This window comes from Adiantum capillus-veneris, chromosome 10 (assembly GCF_014529385.1).
Source record: "Adiantum capillus-veneris isolate H3 chromosome 10, ASM1452938v2, whole genome shotgun sequence".
NCBI lineage: Eukaryota > Viridiplantae > Streptophyta > Polypodiopsida > Polypodiales > Pteridaceae > Adiantum > Adiantum capillus-veneris.
Window position 1 is genome coordinate 80,096,355 of NC_140940.1, and position 19,270 is coordinate 80,115,624.

Genomic DNA, 19,270 nt, shown 5'->3' on the forward strand with positions numbered 1-19,270 from the left:
CACGGGCCCTGCTAGTCATCCAATTCAGGAGCACGGCTCCACACCAGGCCAAGGGCCGGCTGCTGGGCAAGGCCCTCCTCCGGGTCCGCTGCACTCTCTGACCCAAAAAGAGGTGGACGATTTGTTGAAAAATACAAAGCCACCAATTTTTCGGGGAGAAGAGCGTGAGCAAAACAAGGACACCGTGAATATTTTTCTCAGTAAGTGGGATGGTATTCATGCCCTTAGACGTACCCCGGATGCATCCAAGGCGCTGCAGACAAGTCTGACTTTGGACGGCAAGGCCTACAAATGGTGGATGTCTCTCAAGGAGAAGGGCATGCTACCTCAGACTTAGGCAGCTTTTGAGACTGTCTTCAGGAAGGAATTTCTACCTACCAATGAGAAGGATAGAAATTGGACCGCCTGGGACGAATGTTCTATGCGCCAGCATAAAACATTATTGGAATATATTTCCCATTATCGGGATGTGATCCTCAAGCTGGAAGGGATGGATACCTTTCAGCAGGTGCGTGGGTTCATCCGTGGGTTAACTCCCGAGCTTAAGAAGCACGTTAAAACCTAGGATCCACAAACACTTGAGGACGCAATAATGCAAGCTCACATCCATGATGATCCCGATGATCGGGCATTGCATAGTTCGCATGTGCATGGCACTACGCCTGTTTTAACACGTCCACAGCATGTGCATCATAAAAGAAAAAATGTCTCTACTGCATCAGAGACCTCCAAAAGGGGTCTCGAGGTCCTCTCTCAACGGAAGAGTTTGAGAAAGCCAAAAAAGAAAAGTTGTGCTTTAAATGTTTGGGAACTGGACATAGCAAAAAGGATTGTCCCAAGGGGAAATCTGCTGCTCAAGACAAAGGGAAGGAAAAAGCAGTACACATGATGCAGCTTTTACCTCTTGAGTCCTCTTCCCAGTTTGCTAATGTGGAAGTAACACACACCGAGGAGGTGCATGAGTGTTGTATCACGGCCTCCATGTAGCAGCAGACTTTCGGACCACATGAGTTGGTGCGTATGCATGGCTCTATCCAAGGGCACAGGGTGCGGATCTTGGTAGACGATGGTGCATCGCACAATTTCATCAATTATAAATTGGTGAAACGACTCAAATTGCCCCAAACCCCGAGTTCCCACCGCTACAAGGTAGCAATGATTAACGGCCATGATGCTGAGATATCGAAAACTCAGGTTAAAGATGTACCTCTCGAAATTCAAGGATACCGTACCTCTTTGGATTTCCAAGTCATGAATATGGAGAGGGTGGATGTGGTTCTTAGTCGTGAATGGTTGCATAGTTTAGGATCATCCCTTAGACGTAGCTATGAGCATAATAGTCTAATGTTCGAATCCAATGGTGTGCACGTGCTGCTGTTGGGGGAGAAGGATGTACCTTCCTCACCACTTATTTGTACAACGGAGCTTATGAAGCTCGCTTCTAATGATGCAATAGAAGAACTCTTTTTGTGTTACTCACTGTGCCATTTTATTTCCAATGTGGATGATGTTTCTAATGTTGATAATGTTTTGACTAAAACTTCCTCAACGCCGCATTCTTCTCTCTCTCCTCTTCCAGCTATGTCTACTAATTCAAAACAACCAAAGGTTGCTAATGAATTAAAGGAACTTTTAAGGGAATTCAAGGATGTTTTTCCAGATGATTTACCACCAAGGCTACCGCCGACACGTTCTGTGCAACATGGCATAGACGTGGTTGCGGGTAGTAAGCCAGTGAGTAAACCGCCTTACAGAATGAGTCATTCTGAGGCTGCTGAGGGGGAACGTCAGCTTGCTGACTATCTCAGTAGAGGGTTTATTCAACCCAGTTCTTCACCATGGGCCTCTCCCATTCTCTTGGTGAAGAAAAAGGACGGTAGTATGCGCATGTGCGTAGATTACCGTGGATTAAATGCGGTTACTGTTAAGAACAAGTACCCATTGCCACGAGTGGATGAGCTGTTTGATAAACTCACCCACGCTCGTATATTTTCAAAGATTGATTTACGATCTGGGTATCATCAAGTACGCATCAGGCTTGCGGATATACCCAAAACAGCGTTCCGAACAAGGTTTGGACATTATGAGTTTTTGGTAATGCCCTTTGGGTTAACCAATGCTCCAGCTACGTTCATGACACTCATGGATAGTGTCTTGAGACCATACTTGGAAAAGTTTGTTATCGTTTTCCTCGATGACATTCTTGTATATAGTGCATCTGAGGAAGAGCACTTAGTACATTTGAAACAAGTGTTTCATTTGTTACGCCAAAATCAACTATATGCCAAGGAATCCAAATGTGATTTCCTCAAGGAGGAAATTCACTACTTGGGGCATGTTATTTCGGCTGCAGGGTTACACATGGATCAATCCAAGGTGGATGCCATTCGGAGGTGGCCCTCTCCCAAAAATTTGGAAGAGCTCCAGATTTTTTTAGGCTTTGCAGGTTTTTATCGTCGATTCGTTAAAAACTATGCCCATATTGCTGTTCCCATGACAGATCAACTGAAAGCCAAGGGCAAGTCCTTTCAGTGGGGATTAGAACAACAGCAAAGTTTTGACAAACTTAAGGACACATTAGCCACAGCTCCTGTTTTGGCTATTGTGGATCCCTTAAAGCCATTCGTTTTGGAAACGGATGCTAGTAATCGTGTGATTGGAGCAGTCCTTCTGCAGGAGGGAAGGCCAATTGCATTTGAAAGCAAGAAGCTAGATTCAGCACAGCAGAATTACTCTGCTTACAAACGAGAGCTCTATGCAATAGTGTCTGCTTTAAAGACATGGCGACATTATTTGTATGGTGCACAGTTCGAGATTGTGTTTGACCATGAAAGTATCAAGTGGTTTACACAACAAAGTGATTTGAAGGGTCGCAAGGCCAGGTAGGCTAAGAATCTTCAGGAGTATGACGCCAAGCTACGATATCGTAAAGGGCGGTACAATGTAGTGGCTGATGCTCTCAGCCGAATGCCAGAGATCAACTCTCTCCTTTTCACGGAATTGCGGAGTGAGTTTTTGGAATCTCTCAAAGGTAAGTGTGAGCATGATACTACATACTCCAAGGTGTGGAGCTATGTTAGAAAGAGGGATCCTTCTCACTCCAATGTTGGTAGTGGTTCTGTTTCCTCCACACCCAGTTCTCCTCTTTCGAGTGATGAACTGCAGCGATGGAAGAATTTTTCCATAGATGATGGGTACCTACTCCACAAGGGGAGAGTGTGTGTACCGACGGACGCGAACGTTCGGCTCCAAATTCTTTATGAATGTCACGATAGTCCAAGTGCAGGGCACCCGGGAATTAAGAAAACTTATGCACTCGTAAGACGACAGTTTTACTCGTCAGGTTTGCATGGGTATGTTCAAGACTATGTCTTGCATTGCCAAAAATGTCAAGTTAATAAAGCAGAGCGCCTGAAAGCAGGAGGACTCTTACATCCTTTAGAGATTCCCAATGGTAAATGGGAAAGTATCTCCATGGATTTTATTGTGGGTTTACCAACCACTAGTCGAGGACATGACTCGATATGGGTGGTCGTAGACCGGTTGACTAAACTTTGTCGGTTTATTCCAACCAAGTCAACCATTAAGACTCCAGAATTAGCTAAGTTATTTGTGGACAATCTTTACCGGTTGTATGGATTGCCAAGTAACATTGTGAGTGATCGTGATCCCAAGTTTAACAGTCATTTTTGGAGGGATGTTTTTAAACGATTGGGTACACAACTTAATTTAAGTACGGCTGATCACCCTGAAACAGATGGTCAGACGGAACGAGTCAACCAAGTGCTAGAGGATATGCTACGAGCATACGTTAGCACGAAGCAATCAGATTGGGAAGATTATCTTCCTATTCTTGAGTTTGCATATAATAGTGCTAAGCATGTTACAACTGGTTTTAGTCCATTCATGCTTATGTATGGTTTTCAACCTAGATCACCAGTGACGGTGGGGTTGGCAACTGAGAAGCTCCAACAGGTCAAGGAGTTTCTCCAAGATCATATGGAAATGCTGAGACTTGCTCGTCAAAATGTTCGACAAGCACAGGATCGGTACAAGAAGTATGCTGATGAGAAACGTCGGCAAGTTACCTTCAACGAAGGTGAAGAAGAATTTTTGTGTGTGCCATAGCATTCAGAAAGTCTGAAGACTGGGACCCACACCCAAATTATCTCCACGTTATTGTGGGCCATTCAAGATACTCAAGCGAGTTGGTGATAGGGCCTACAAACTTGACTTACCTGCGCACTCGCGTGTCCATCCGGTATTTCATGTAAGTCGTTTACGTAAACGCTTGCATGGGGACGACAATGTTATCGACCAGCAGATATTGGTTGATTTCACTGAACCTCCCACTCAGCCGCATGAACCTGAACGCATTTTAGATTTTCATGAACTCCGTACTCGTCATCATGTACGTAGTCAAGCTTTAGTCAAGTGGAAAGATCGCCCTGAAGAGGGTGCCACTTGGGAAAACATTAGTGTTCTTAAGAAGAAATTCCCCACTTTTGTTTTCGAGGACGAAAACGCTTCTCCAAGGGGGGAGTAATGTCAGGCCAAGGGCCAAACCAAGGGGTCACGGACTTGGCCAAGGGCCGTGGCCAAGGGCCGGCTGCCAGTGGAAAGGGGTCCGAAAGGGGCTAGGAGCCTATTAAAGGGAGGTTGGATGGATGGACCAGGCATGGCAGTCCCTTGGTGTTTACTTTATAGGGGGCTGCTCACTCTTTGTGTCTCCCCACCCATATCTGTGTGCCGTGTCTCCTTCTCTCTCTCACTCTACGTCTGTGGTGCTCCCCGATCCCCTTCAATTGGTATCAGAGCGACAGGTGTGAGAGCGTAGATGGACGGCTTCACGATGAACTCGTTGGCGGCTATGGCGGAGAGGTCACAGATCTGAGCAAAGAAATAGAGGAGGCTTGTGGACAGCCATACAGAGGCTTGCAGGAGAGCTCTCAGGAGTTTCCTAGTGCTCACAGATCAGTACACAATTCCTCTACAGATCAACCCACTGTGTACAACATCTTCCCTCTTCTCGGCAAGCTTTGCAACGGCTACATCGGCGACAGATTGGAGCTTGGAGCTTCCATAGACATGGAAGCATTGTGAGATTGATACATTCAGCTCACGCATCGAGGTGGGAAGTGAGTTTGAGCCTTTCTATGAGCTCAAAGAAGCACATAAGAAATTCGTTCAGTTTTTGACAGTTTGATAGCAGTCTACTGTTTTGCTCATAACTTGAGCAACAAAGCTCTGATTACAAAACTTTTTGGTTCAAAATAGAGCTAACTTCGAGCTCTACGACTTTGTAGAAGGAATTGTTTTCTGATTCGGAGTGCAGGTGGGTCTCAAATCAAAAACACAGAGACTGTTTTTTAGGATAGTTTTGGGCTCTGTTGTTTTCTTTGTTGTTGCAGACAGCTTACCCGTGCACACTGCAGGTAGCAAGCACATATCAGGTGTTACAAGATCGGGTTTGACTCCCAGGTACAGGTTGAGTCTAGTACTCCCACAGGTGTTGCCAGTTACAGTTGAGTGGTTCTTCTGCAGTGTTGTGGCTTGCATACATGGTCTTTGAGCGGGTAATGCTCTATGTATGCTTATGTGGTGAGCAGTAGATCTTGTGAGCAAGTGCAAAGGTTGGTTGTGGATGACGTGTATGGTCACCTGTGGTACTCTTTGTGAGCATTTGTTGGACACAGGTTTGCAAAGCTTATGCATGTATGTTGAGTGTAGTTTGATGCGCATTGATTGCTCATTGTATTGAGCTTGCAGGACAATGGTTATTTTGTGTTGATAGCCATTGTGCGTCGAAACTCTGGCAAAATTTTCCCGGGAGTTTTATGCGCATCATTTATGCGATCTAGGTAGAGATGCGGGTTGCACTCAGCATTTGCATGCGGTGTTCTCTGCAGGTGGGAGATTTATGCGTGTGTATGCATCGATACCGCACAGTGTGGGCTTGGTGATTAGCTCACGGTTTGACAGGCGTACAGTTATCTTGGCACACTCACAGGAGTGAATATTGTGATGTATGCTTGTGTAGCTACGAGCTATGTAGCCGGATTCGAGCAATAATGGCTTGAGGTTTTTCAGCAGGTTTCAGCTACTACAGGTTTACAAGTTTACAGGCAGGTTTGAGGGCTTATTTGGGCGCTGAATTTTCAGCCATTGTTTCCTCTTTGCAGGTGTCCATGTATGGCTCAGTTGTAGGCTAATCTGGGACACGTTTGTGACTTGTTTATGCAGCTGTTTAAGAGCTGAATTTTGGGGTTTTTTTGGGGCTGATTTGCAACCATATTTTACAGCCATACAAGAGCTTGGTTTACTCTATAGGAGCCTCGTACACTTGGCATTTGGGATTTGCATCATTGCCATTTGTGGAGCACAGTGTGGTTACACTACTGCGAGAAATTTTATGCGTGGATTCGCATGAGCATTGTAGGTGCTGGTGAGCTCTTTTTTTGAGAGCATTTTCTCGTTGCAGGTTTCTTCTTTTGGATTAGTTGAGTGCATTTCATTGCTACCGTACCTAGAGTAGAGTTAAAGCTCTTGGTTATTTTTGACATTCACTTATAGTAGTCAATATGTGTGAGACTTTTGAGTCTAGGACAATGACTCATGAGAGACGGCGTTCTCGTTCGTGTCGACACTTGAGTTGTTGGCATTGTGGTCACACATGGCACATTAGACGGTGATGCTTTTGTCGTATGAGACAGCACAGGAGACAGGCTAGTCTCAAGGATGCAGTAGATGCTATAGGCTCCGTTGACTTGACAGCTACAGGATCATATACAGTGTCTGAGTACCCTAGTGACAGTGAGGTCACATTTGCTTCCTGTATTACTCTTGATTTTTTGACGTCTGAGGATAGTGCACTTATTTTGCAGTGGGTGCTAGACAGGGATGCTACTTTTCATGTCACTCTGTATCGTGACTGGTTCAGTAGCTATTCTAGCAGAGTGCATGGTAGTGTGCGATTGGCAGATGGGTCACTGCATGAGGTTGCTGGTTCAGGAGATGTGAGATTATCATTACCGAGTGGTGCATCGTACGTGCTCAGAGATGTGCGTCATGTGCCAGATTTGACGATGAGTTTGATTTCCGTTGGTCAGCTCAGGGATAGTGGATGTTGGGTATCGTTGCTTGAGCGATCTTTTGCGTTGCATTTGGGTTCGCTAGTGATTGCGAGAGGTGCTAGAGTTGGCACATGGTACCCATTGTACGTAGTACTGGTGCGAAATGGTCCAGACAGTCTCTTTTGCTCATGGGTTGCAGGGTGCTTTGCATGGAGTGCAGACTAGTGAGCTCGTTGTGCACACAGTTGGGGCACGACTTGAGCAGTCACACAGAGAGGTGACAGAGTCAGACATGCATGCTTTGCTAGTGATTGAGAAAAGCAGAGAGTCAGTTGTGTGAGATACTTCTATGCAGGATAGACAGGTAGAGCGGTCTTGCTCTAGTGAGTCACGACAGGAGGAAGTTGTGCAAGAGTCTATGCATAAGGAGTTAGAGCATGAGAGCTCTAGTGAGTCACAACAGATTGAGTGGTCATGTTTGCAGTGGATGATTGCAGAGGAGGCTCAGACGTCAACGATTATGCAATCATTCGTTTCTATGCTCGACAGTGAGCATGGGGATATAGTTGTGCAGGATATGTCTTCCAGCAGACACCTAGAGCAGCTGGTTTGCTCTGAGGTTGCACGACAGGTTGATGCGTCTTTTGCGAACAATCAGGAGATGCATGTGGCTGACACGCCTTGTCAGTCAGCGATGCCTATTTCCAGGGATTTATATGTTGATGCATGCTCCGTAGAGCTAGCAGGGCCCGCTAGCATTGCATCGACTTTCGGTGGTCTCATGTATAAGATGTTGCTCTTGAGACCGGATATCGTAGATGCAGTGGGAGCATTTGCAATTGGGGTTGTCAGTCGTTTGTTGATTGACGATGGCATAGTGCACGAGGGAGATATGCAGGTAATGCATACATACTTGCAGTACGTGTGCAGTATGTCTGGTGGTGTCTGGACTTACACGGGAGCAGGACAGCTGGATGCACACAATCACAACCAACCAATGGGCATCGATTAAGAGCGGTTTTCTCTCGCCTTTTGTAGTCTTTCAACTAGGTCCTTTTGCTTAAAGGAACAGTCGCCTTTAAGTGGGAGGTTGTTGGGGTATAGGCGTCTGTGTCTTGCCCGGCCACCCAGAGGCGCCCACTGACTTGTATACCTTATACATAGCATAAGTGTATAGGGGGCTGCTCGCTCTTTGAGTCTCCCCACCCATATCTGTGTGTCGTGTGTCTCCTTCGGGGCTGCTCACTCTTTGAGTCTCCCCACCCATATCCGTGTGTCCTGTGTCTCCTTCTCTCTCTCACTCTCCGTCTGTGGTGCTCCCCGATCCCCTTCAACACTCATTTGGTTAAACGAGGCTTTCGTAATAGTCCAACAGAAAGCACATTGTATGTAAAGTGTGAGGGTGATGTACTTCTCATTGTGGTTCTTTATGTCGATGATTTTCTGATCACTGTACCAAACGAGAGACATATTGCTAAATTTAAGGCTGACATGAATGCTACTTTCAAGATGAAATATTTGGGACTGTTGCATCATTACTTGGGTATACAGTTTAAGTAGTGTGATGGTGGTATTGCCTTGTGTCAGAAAAGTTACATAGAGACATTGCTATGTAAGTTTGGACTTGAGGATTGCAAACCTATTGCCACTCCCATGGAAACAGGTTTGAAGTTGAGTCTACATGATGCTGGCGATCCTGCTGATGTCACTCTTTACCAAACTATTGTTGGCTGCCTCATTTATGTATGCAACGCGAGGCCAGGTATTCAGTTTGCAGTCTCACATATCAGCAGATTTATGCATAGCCCAGGGTCTAAGCATTGGCAGGCTGTCAAGAGGATTTTTTGCTACCTTAGTGGCACTTTAAATCTTGGCTTGTTTTATCCCAAGGGGGTATCATTGCCGCCAGACTTACATGATTTTTTGGACTCAGATTGGTGGGTTGGTTGTTTTGACACGTGGGTGTCCACAAGTGGCTTTTTGGTTCATGCTTGGTAGTTCATGTATATCATGGCTGAGCAAGAAGCAACCTACTGTGGCCACTTGGAGTCGTGAGGCTGAGTACAAGGCAATCTTCACAGCTACGGTTGAATGTGTATGGCTCAGACGCCTTATGGCTGATTTGGGTGCTGGACAAGACACTGCCAACACTATCTACACTGACAGTCAGAGCGCATTGGCAATTGCAAGGAACCCAACTTTTCATGCTCGCACAAAGCACATTGAGGTGCATTACCACTATGTCAGGGAGAGGCTCTCAGTAGGAAAGATCAGCTTGGCTTATGTGCCAACACTGGACAACCTTGCAAATCTTTTCACAAAGGCATTGTCTCGTGAGAAGCTTGAAGATTTTCGCAAAGCTTTGGGCTTACTCCCCTTTGTGGATTGATCATGTCCTCAGGGCATGGCACTTCCATTTACTCATGTGCTAGCTCTCGTTCACCGCATCCCTCCAGGGGGGATTGTTACCATATACATGTGGTAGTGATGTGTGTGAACACACTAGGACCACCGGGGCATTTCTTCCCTCCTTAGGAGTTTTTTTTCCCGAGCATTGTATATACGCCCATCACTCTAGGGCTATCCATCTTTCCATTGCATACTAAGTAACACACTCTCTATTGTGTTCCTTGAGCTTCCTTCGTCTTCTCCAAGCTGTGTGCATTTCTCTGCAACCCTAATTCCAACAATGGACTCCACTTCTTCAAAAGCTGCACAACACACCAATATCCAACACAATTGAAACCTTACTCTAAAATGAGCATTTGTTTCGGTTGGAAGTATACCAATAACCTGAACCATAATTTTTACAAACCAACTTCAGTATTCGCCAAGGAGTTTGATGAAACACAACCATGTGGGTTCTTAACTCATAAACGATTCTCTAATTTTTTAGTTGACTGAGAACCCTTCCGAAAACATGTAATCACCACAGACCCTAACATAGCTAGATATAAAATTTTCCAAGAATTTATCAAGAAAGGATTAAACCACATTCCATTAGTACCTGCAAACCCTACGTCAATAGTAAGAGAACTTGGCAAAGTATGGAAGACCTTATGTACCCTCTTTGGATGTGACAATAGTAAAGCTCATCACAATTATATTCATAGTTTGGTTAATGAGCCCTTTTCCCAAAAATTTCCTTATCACAGGCAAACCAAACTTCACGGTACAAAAACCACAGACTTAATGGATGAAATTCAATATATTGTACAATATTTATTTATTTGTGGACTAGATAAATCAGCACAAACTCCGATTTCCATATGCACAAAAGTTCATTCAACTAGCATCAAGAAGAAGATTAGAAACCCCTGAATTCCTTCTTCTTCCTCAAATGAAGAAGAAATATGTCAAGCCATAGGGTCTTATACCCAAATTGGGTTAGAAAAACCATTGGAGTAGTCTCTCTCGTATCTTATGAGAAATTTTAAAATTCACAAAATGGACTTTAGATGGATCACTAATGCACATATTTGTGTGTTTACTCCGGCTACAACTATAATCACTTGATTACTCAAAGGATTAATACAAGGTTTTATAGAGTACACCGAAATCATACATAAAAAGGTACACACTTTTTCTGGGACACAAACCAATGGGTATTGGATTATCAATAATCAATATGATTTTTTGATTAATCTACCAAAACATACCACAAACATTCTTTCATTTGATGTAACATCTTGTTATGAAGCTATACTTCATAAAGGCACGCATGGATTACTGGAGGTACTTGACAAGTCTTATGATGGTGCTTTTTATCATGCATGTTTTACTTTTAATGCTATACTACTCGTATTCCCTTTTGCATATGCATATGTGAAGCATTTCAAATGTGTTATTTGTATATGTGCTTGTATACACACCTATGTATGTGGACTCCAAAATAAAACGCTTTTTTTGTGTACTTATGACTATGACCAACACCATTTTTCATTTCTATTTGTGTTATCCTTGTGGTGATGGTGGTTCATAACTTATCGTTTTCACCTCTTACGTGCGCGTCCAAGTTTTCGGAGCTACTTCTTTGTGTACCCCAACTGTGTGTGTGATTATGAGAGATTCTATCACTAATCCTCATGCACGTTATGCAAATGGAGATCACCTACACTTATTGTGCGTGTAACTAAGCATACATATGTTGTATGTGCTCTAATCAATTGTGTATTTGGTTACTCATAAAAAACATGAATTACCATTTTTGTTATACCGTATTCGGAGGTATCCGTGCTGCCTTTGTCGTCTCGGTTGGTGTTTCCACCGATTGCAAAGTGCTTGTGGTGGACTGAATGTTGTGCAACAAGTAGCAAGACACCACCCTTGCGATTGTGTATGGCGTACTTGTATGCTAGGTGAGTAAACATAAGCCTTGAGTGTGTTATTTTCTATGCAATTGCAAGCTATTGCTTGCGTTAAATAAATGTATTGTATTGCTTATTATGGTTTGCTTATTAGTAGCATAAGGCGTACCCGTTACCTTGCGCTAGCATATAGTGCGCAAATTATGAGCCCAAGGTGAGCCCTAGTGCATGCGCTATAGAACTGTTTAGCCTTGCGTCTCAAAGCTTTTGTGCAAGCCAATTTATAACCACAGTATGGACTCGGTGGCTTTACTGCTACACACTGGCCTCTTTTGTTTATTATGGGCAAGTTGCACCACTCACTGGATATGCAATTGTTGGCTTGACCTTACCAAATTATCACCCCTTAAAAAGGCTACATTATCATTGAAACTTTGGAAAAAATCAAATAATAAGGTACTTAATTTTACAATTTACTCAAGGCAAGCTGTCCCATTTGGAATTTTATAGCAAGACATCCTTTTAAATCTCGAATATCATCTCTTTAATATAACCGCATAATGTGCATTAACTCGAAATTTCCAAGTATTTTTATTGGGCTATTATGTCCACCGATCGAGTGTTTAAAAATACCCTTCTATTTTAAAATTTCAAATGTTACTGAGCATGAGGATTTTGTTTACTCAAAAGTTTGTACTTTTTTTTTGGCTTCCACTAAAGCATAAAAAGTACAAAAAAACTGTTCCAAGCCGGAAAAAACCATCCGGCTTGTTATTTATTACAAAATTCATTTGTGTACTGCTTGGAGTCATACTTTGTCTTCCCTTTCATCCATCAATCCTTTGTTATTGATGTAGTTGCATGTGCCATGTTTAAAAAGATAAGTATATCTCTGGTGTCATGTCATCAATATTTGTGTCCTCCCTAGAAAACAATTAGTGCTATATTTTGTTTGTGTGTGTGTGTGTGTGTGCATGTGCTTGATACCATGGATTGACTATGGTAATTGTCTAATATATTTTGTGTGTGTGTGTGTGTGTGTGTGTGTGTGTGTGTGTAAGAGAGAGAGAGAGAGAGAGATGTTAGGTAAAGCGGTGTGCCTCACCGTGCTTTGCCATGTCCGCTGACCAGTGTCCGGCCGCCCACATTTATCTCCTTATTCTTTATACATACAAAGAATAATGAGCTCGCACTCATATACTCACATGGTGCTCATACAGTGAGATTTAGGAGCTCGCACTCATATACTCACATGGTGCTCATACAGTGAGATTTAGGAGCTCCACCGCACATCCTGTGTCGTGCTCTCTCTCCCCTTAGTACTCTCCGCATGCGCATTGCATCCGCGCACTGACAAGTGGTATCAGAGCTTGGTGTTTCATTCCCAAAATCGCTTCTGCACGCACTCACTTTCAAGAGTGCAAACATGGTTTCAACTTTGGTATCGGCAAATTCAGCTTTTCGAGAGCGTTTCCATCAGATGTCCTGTCATTTACCCCCCTTTTGAAGCCATTCGAGCCATTAGAAACCTCATTCGAACTACGGTTCATGAGCTGCATTTTTTCAACCCTCTTTTGGCAGTTTATGCTGCGTTTTTGGCCGAAAATGGAGGTTTTTGGCATATCTCCCACACCCAAACTCGGATACATGTGATCCAAGAGTCTACCTTGGGATTTTGGCACGTTTCGAACGCGCTGGTTATATCAAAATTTTGAAATTCGAAGTGCTAAATTTTTTGTAGCAGCAGTTGTCTATTGTGTGTCGAGGATTCCACACATGGTTTGCTCTCGAATGTGAGAGTGGTATTTGCTGCAAGTTTTCTCACAGGTGGGAGGATACGATGTATGCCTCATGTGGTTTGATGCTCAGGGAGACTCATGTGATTGCAGTTTGAGCTCAGCAATGTATGCCTCGAGCATGTTTTTTGGCAGTCATAGGTAGAGCAGGTATTTGTGTACTAGATTTGCAGGTGTTTGCAATGATGTATACAAAGTGTGGATATTGGTGCATACATTTGGAGTGTGGTTTGATGAGCTTTGGTTGCTCATGGTTTTGAGCGTGCAGTCACTTTGGTTACTGGTTTTGTAGCCATTTTGCTGACGAAACTCTGGCAAAATTTTCCCAACAGTTTTATGCACATCGTTGGTGCGATCGAGATTGCGATTGCTTGTAGCACTCAGGATTTGCGTGCAATGTTTTTCCCTTTGGTGGTGCATCGCGGGTGTGTTTTGCTCTGCATTTTTGGTCTTGAGTTGTGAGTGCTCGGCCATTTGGACCTTCCAGTTTTGACTCCCAGCTATAGGTTGAGTCTAGTACTCCCACAGGTGTTGCCATTTGTAGTTGAGGACATCTTCTACTGTGTTTTGGCTTGCATATTGGTTTCGACAGAGCAGGTGTCGTGAGATTTTGCTTTTTGTATGCTTTGTGGGATAGTGGTTGGAGTTTACTTGCCATAGTTTGTGATCAAGCTTAGCTCTCACATTGACAGGCCTTGTCAGTTTGGACACAGTTTGGTGTTCTTGTACCCACTCTCGCAGGAGTGAGGAGTTGTGTATGCTACGATTTTTTGGCACATTGTTCATTCAGTGACACATTTTGACAACAGTTTTAATTTTGTGGCACCTTTGAGTGATACAACCGCTAGAGCGGTTTGGCTCTGTGTATGACTTTGTGAGGTGATTCCGAACGAGTACATTCCCGGATTGGCCATTTAGACATTTGTTGTTGTCTCCGTTGTGATTTACTGTTGAGTTTTTGCTCCGGTTACAACGGAGACTCTACCAAAATTTTGCCAGAAATGTATGCCTACTGTAGAGGCTAGTGAGCTTGAACGTTTGCTCACCTTCTTTGCTTAAGACACTAGTTTGCTCTCGGGTAGGAGAGTCTTGTGATCTTGAACATTGTTTTCCATAGTTTTGGCATGGATATGGAGATGCTTTAGGCTAGAGGTGGTTCTCACTCACGAGCGCGACTGACATGTTGGCATTGTAGCCACGATGGGCATATTACGCGTTGTTGCTTCAGGCATATGAGGTAGCGGAAGGGGCAGATGCATGGTGCTACTATGGATGCTAGAGACTATGCATGTGACGGCCATGTCACTTTTGAGTCTAGCTTGCCTTCAGACTATACTTTGTGTATTGTGATAGCACATTGTCTAAGCGTTCTCTACTAGACGAGCATGCAGTTTTTCAAGTCATGCCACATCGTGATTTTGTTTTGCTCTTTCTCTAGTGGGAGACTTGGTTGTGTGCAGTTTGCTGATGGTTCATCATACGACATAGAGGGTGTTGACGATGTATGCATGTCCTTGCCTAGCAGTGCATTGCTTACGCTACGGGATGTACTCTATGTACCAGGACTCAGTCAAAGTCTCGTTTCAGTGAGTCAGTTGTTGCAGAGTAGTGGACATTGGGTACTACTTAGAGAGCGGTCATTTCAGATTCATACGGAATCACTGGTGATAGCCATAGGTGCTAGGAGTGGACTGGTATACCCTTTGCATATTTTTGACACATGAGGTGGTGTAGTCTCTATGTATTTGCAACCATGTTTGGAGCAAGAGACTAGGTGTGTCTCTTTTGTGGATGTGCTGCATAGAGAGCAGGTTGTGCATTTGTCTTGTGGTGACGTTCACGCAGACAGTGGTATCTCTGGGGATGCACGGCTTTGTCAGTCATCAGTTGAGGTGACATCAGTTAAGCCAGAGACCGATACATTGCTCTATGATGCGTCTAATACGTTTGAGGGTGATACATTGCTCTATGATGCGTCTAATACGTTTGAGGGTGATACTGTTCTTCAGACAGTTGTGTGTGAATGCAGTGGTGTTGATTTCTTGGTTTTGCAATCATTCTCAGTAGATATGCCTTTGCCAGACGATGCTGACATGGTGATGCATAGTCAAGTGGTTCCTGATGAGGATGCATATGGCACAGAGGTTGCTGACAAGGATAGGTTGGCACACATAGTGCCTGTTTTGTCGGCTTTAGGTCTCTCATGTCTGACCTTTTGGTCTCAAGACATGATCTTGCTTATGCGATTGGTGCATTTGCAGTGGGAGTTGTCAGTCGTGCGATGAATGACACTATCATTGTGCATTGTGGAGCCATGCAGGTCATCACTCGATACCTGCATGAGGAGTGTCATCATGGCTCTAGTCCTATTCGTATGCATATTGCATGTACACTAGAGCGGTTACAGAGTGAGCCAGTGGGCATAGGTTGAGAGCCGTCTTCTCTCACCTCTTGTATATACTAGTAGTATGATAGTCTTCTCCTCACTTATCAGCACACAGCCTTTAGTGGAAGAATGTTAGGTAAAGGCAGTGTGCCTCACCGTGCTTTTCCCGTGTCCACCGGCCAGTGTCCCGACCATCCACATTTATCTCCTTATTCTTTATACATACAAAAAGTAAGGAGCTCTCACTCATATTCTCACATGGTGCTCATACAAAGAGATTTGGGAGCTCCATCCCACATCCTGTGTCGTGCTCTCTCTCTCCCTCTCTCCCCTTAGCACTCTTCGCACGCGCACCGCATCCGCGCACTCACAACCCCACATCCTGTGTCGTGCTCTCTCTCTCCCTCTCTCCCCTTAGCACTCTCCGCGCACGCATCCGCGCACTCACAAGAGAGACCAAAAATGTGTCACTATGTGTTGAGAGAGAGAGAGAGAGAGAGAGAGAGAGAGAGAGAGAGAGAGAGAGAGAGAGAGAGAGAGAGAGAGAGAGAGAGAGAGAGAGAGAGAGAGAGAGAGAGAGAGAGATCTTAGAAGCTTGATTGGATTATGAAAGCAGTTGAAGACATTTTAGCTTTACTTTTGATAATTTTTTTGTCTTCAAAGAAATCAAAAGATGTGGTGGGCTTATTGTGTGGATATCCCTCTCTCATATAACATGACAATTTCTATATAGGCAAGGGAAGCGTTGCCTAAAATTTCATCGGAGGGCTTTACATGAATAATTTTATGTTTGGTGAGTACAAATGTTTTCCCCAGCATCACATCTGAAAAATAGACTACAACTTTCCTTTTATGTGTCGTCTATGAGTAAGTGTGTGTTTGTGTGTGTATATGAGAGAAAGAGAGAGACAGAGGGAGCGAGAGAGACAAGGTTAACGTCATAGGAACAATCCAATAGACCCATGAATCTATCCAATGAATCTTGATGTCAGGACCTATGACTCAAGAGGGGGGGAGAGAGAGTGAGTGAGAGTGAGTGAGAGAGCTATTACACCCCCAAGAAAAAGCTTGGGAGCAAGACACTACAAGCTTGTGTTTGTTTTCCGGTCGTAGCGGATGGTACCTTCGTGCCATTATATCACGTTTTCTTAATGTAGCGAAGGAATCGCAATGAGTTGCAAATGAGGTGACAAACAAAAGGTTCTTGTTTTACCACGAAGCGGCCAAAGAAAAGTGGAACTACCCGGCCAGTCTATAACGCTAGTTACTACAAGGATACGATTTGTTGAAATTCCCAAAAAACTTGCTATTTTATAAAAATTCTCAAAATGCCCCATATATTTGGTAAATTCTACAAAGGTCTACCTCAAGACGTGCAACTCTCTACACTAAGAGGCAGTTTGCACAAGCCGAGGGGGTTGACCCCTGTTTGATAACCTTAGCAAACTTTACCGGCAATTTGTAACTCTGTAAATTTTGATAGATTTATATATCTCCTTCTATACCCTCGCCACTCAACCCACAAGAATGTAGCAGGCAGCAGCACGACGACAAAATTGCTTTCGTCAGCTAAACCCCGCCTTGTGACATGCGAAACTCCTCTTTGTTGGGTTCTCCCTCGATTGAAGATGTTAGAATTAGGCTATTTGATGACATTGCGGACACTAGGGATCAGTGTTCAAGAAAAATCATTTTTCCAAACATACAAAATTCCTTTCCTTGAATTTGCCAAGAGGAAATTTTTAAAAATTAGGTTAGTTTTTCAGGTTTCTACACTATTTTTCTCTATTTTGGGGAGGAATTTCTCCTTTTCCTCTTGCGCTCAACAGGCATTTTGGAAATTTAAAACGGCATGATATTAAGCTGAGACACATTTTTCCCGAACACTGCTAGGGATGAAAGAGCTCAGACGCTAATACCCTTCTGTGAGACATTATTGGTAAAACAAATTATTTTTAAGACACTTAAATATAGATGTACGCAAATGCCATTCTGTGAGACAGTATTGGTGAAACAAATTATTTTAAAACACTTAAAGTTTGAACTATGTTATCAAAAAGAATAAACCATTTGAAAACTACAGCAATGCACCAAAACGAGTACAAGGGTATTCCAAGAATTTTATTTATTTTGGCTTTTTAACGATATTCCATAAAGTAATAGGATATTCAAATATTCAAATATTCCATAAGGAAATTCAAATATTTCTACACTAATTTTCTCTAAATTTTGGTTTGCTCACCTACGGGGATTTAACATTTGCGAGAAATATGCTCGCAACGCATGTGATCAGAGTCAAATAATCCACAGCATATAAACATGCCATTAAGTAAAAAATCATGCAAAATAGAGACAACACTAATTTCAGAGTTAAATATAATCCACAGCATATATAAATGTGATGAAGTCAAAAATAATGCCAGATAGAGACAATACTATTTTTCCCAAGCAATTGCTTTTTGAAACAACGTAAGTTTGAGGATGTAAGTACATTTGCAAAACTACCACAGGATAAGATCAAAATTAGAGTACAAAAAAGGATAGTCACCATAAATGTAATGGTCACTCTAAAAGGCAAGTAATTTGCTCCCAAATAGCTTGCAAGATGCTTCATATCTTTTGCTTGAAATTTGAAATCCTTTGCTGCATAAACAATGTTTTTTCAAGATAAATAATCACAAGTATAATAAACCAAAATAAATACAGAAAAACACTTTCATATCATAGATCAATATTCTAGTTGAGTGAAAGAAGCATACCAAACCAGTTGTAATTAAATGGAGGGAGAAATCCTCCTTGGTTGTCCAAGAATAAAAGCGATGTCCATTGGTGAGAGGGTTGGCTGATGAATAATCATGTGCTCCTTAGGTTCAAGTCCGAGCACTTTTGTGTACACATAGTACATATGTTTGCATGCCAAAAAGGATTTGTTGGTATTCTCTCGCTTCTGAAAATCCGGACACGTGCATGTTGGACTCTGTTTTATATGAATCTCATAACTATTTTCAGTGAGAACTCGAAAAATTACATGCTCTTGAGACCGTTTCACTTCATCCAAAAATATAATTGTCATACTATTACATGCTTCCAATTTCTTCATGGCCTCTTTAGAGATTCCATGCCTCCACTTTTTCTTCCTCGAGCTGCCACCACCTTCTTTGCAGTCGCCAGCAAGAGGTTGTGGATTTACCATTGAATTCTCTGTCCGAAATCCACTCTGATGCAGCGCGGCAAGTTCCTGTGTGGAGATATCTGTCCTTCTTACTACTGGCCAAACATTTGGAGCAGGAGGTAAATCTTTGACTTGTCTTTTGATTGATTGGGTATGCAAAATATCATGATTACAAAACCATAACCATTGCTCGATTGTTTTACCCTTGAACATTCTTTCGAACCATATACATGGAGCAACAAGACCAATTGAGCGACTATGCAAGATATTGTCACAATTTTTTCTCCCTACTGTTCCAAAACATTTTCTTTGACTTTGAATGGGCATTCTCCTGAGGGCCCACTGAGTGTGTGGCACATCACTCTCAAACACATTGTTTCTTTGAGATGAAAAAGGTGTGTTTGTTTCTTTTTGAGATCCAATATCATCATCATTGTCACTAATTTGCAATGGAATGTTAGAAATACCTGGTCCTTGGGTATCAAATTTGATTTTTTTTGGTCGACCGCGATGGTTTCGTTGCTTAGATTCCATGA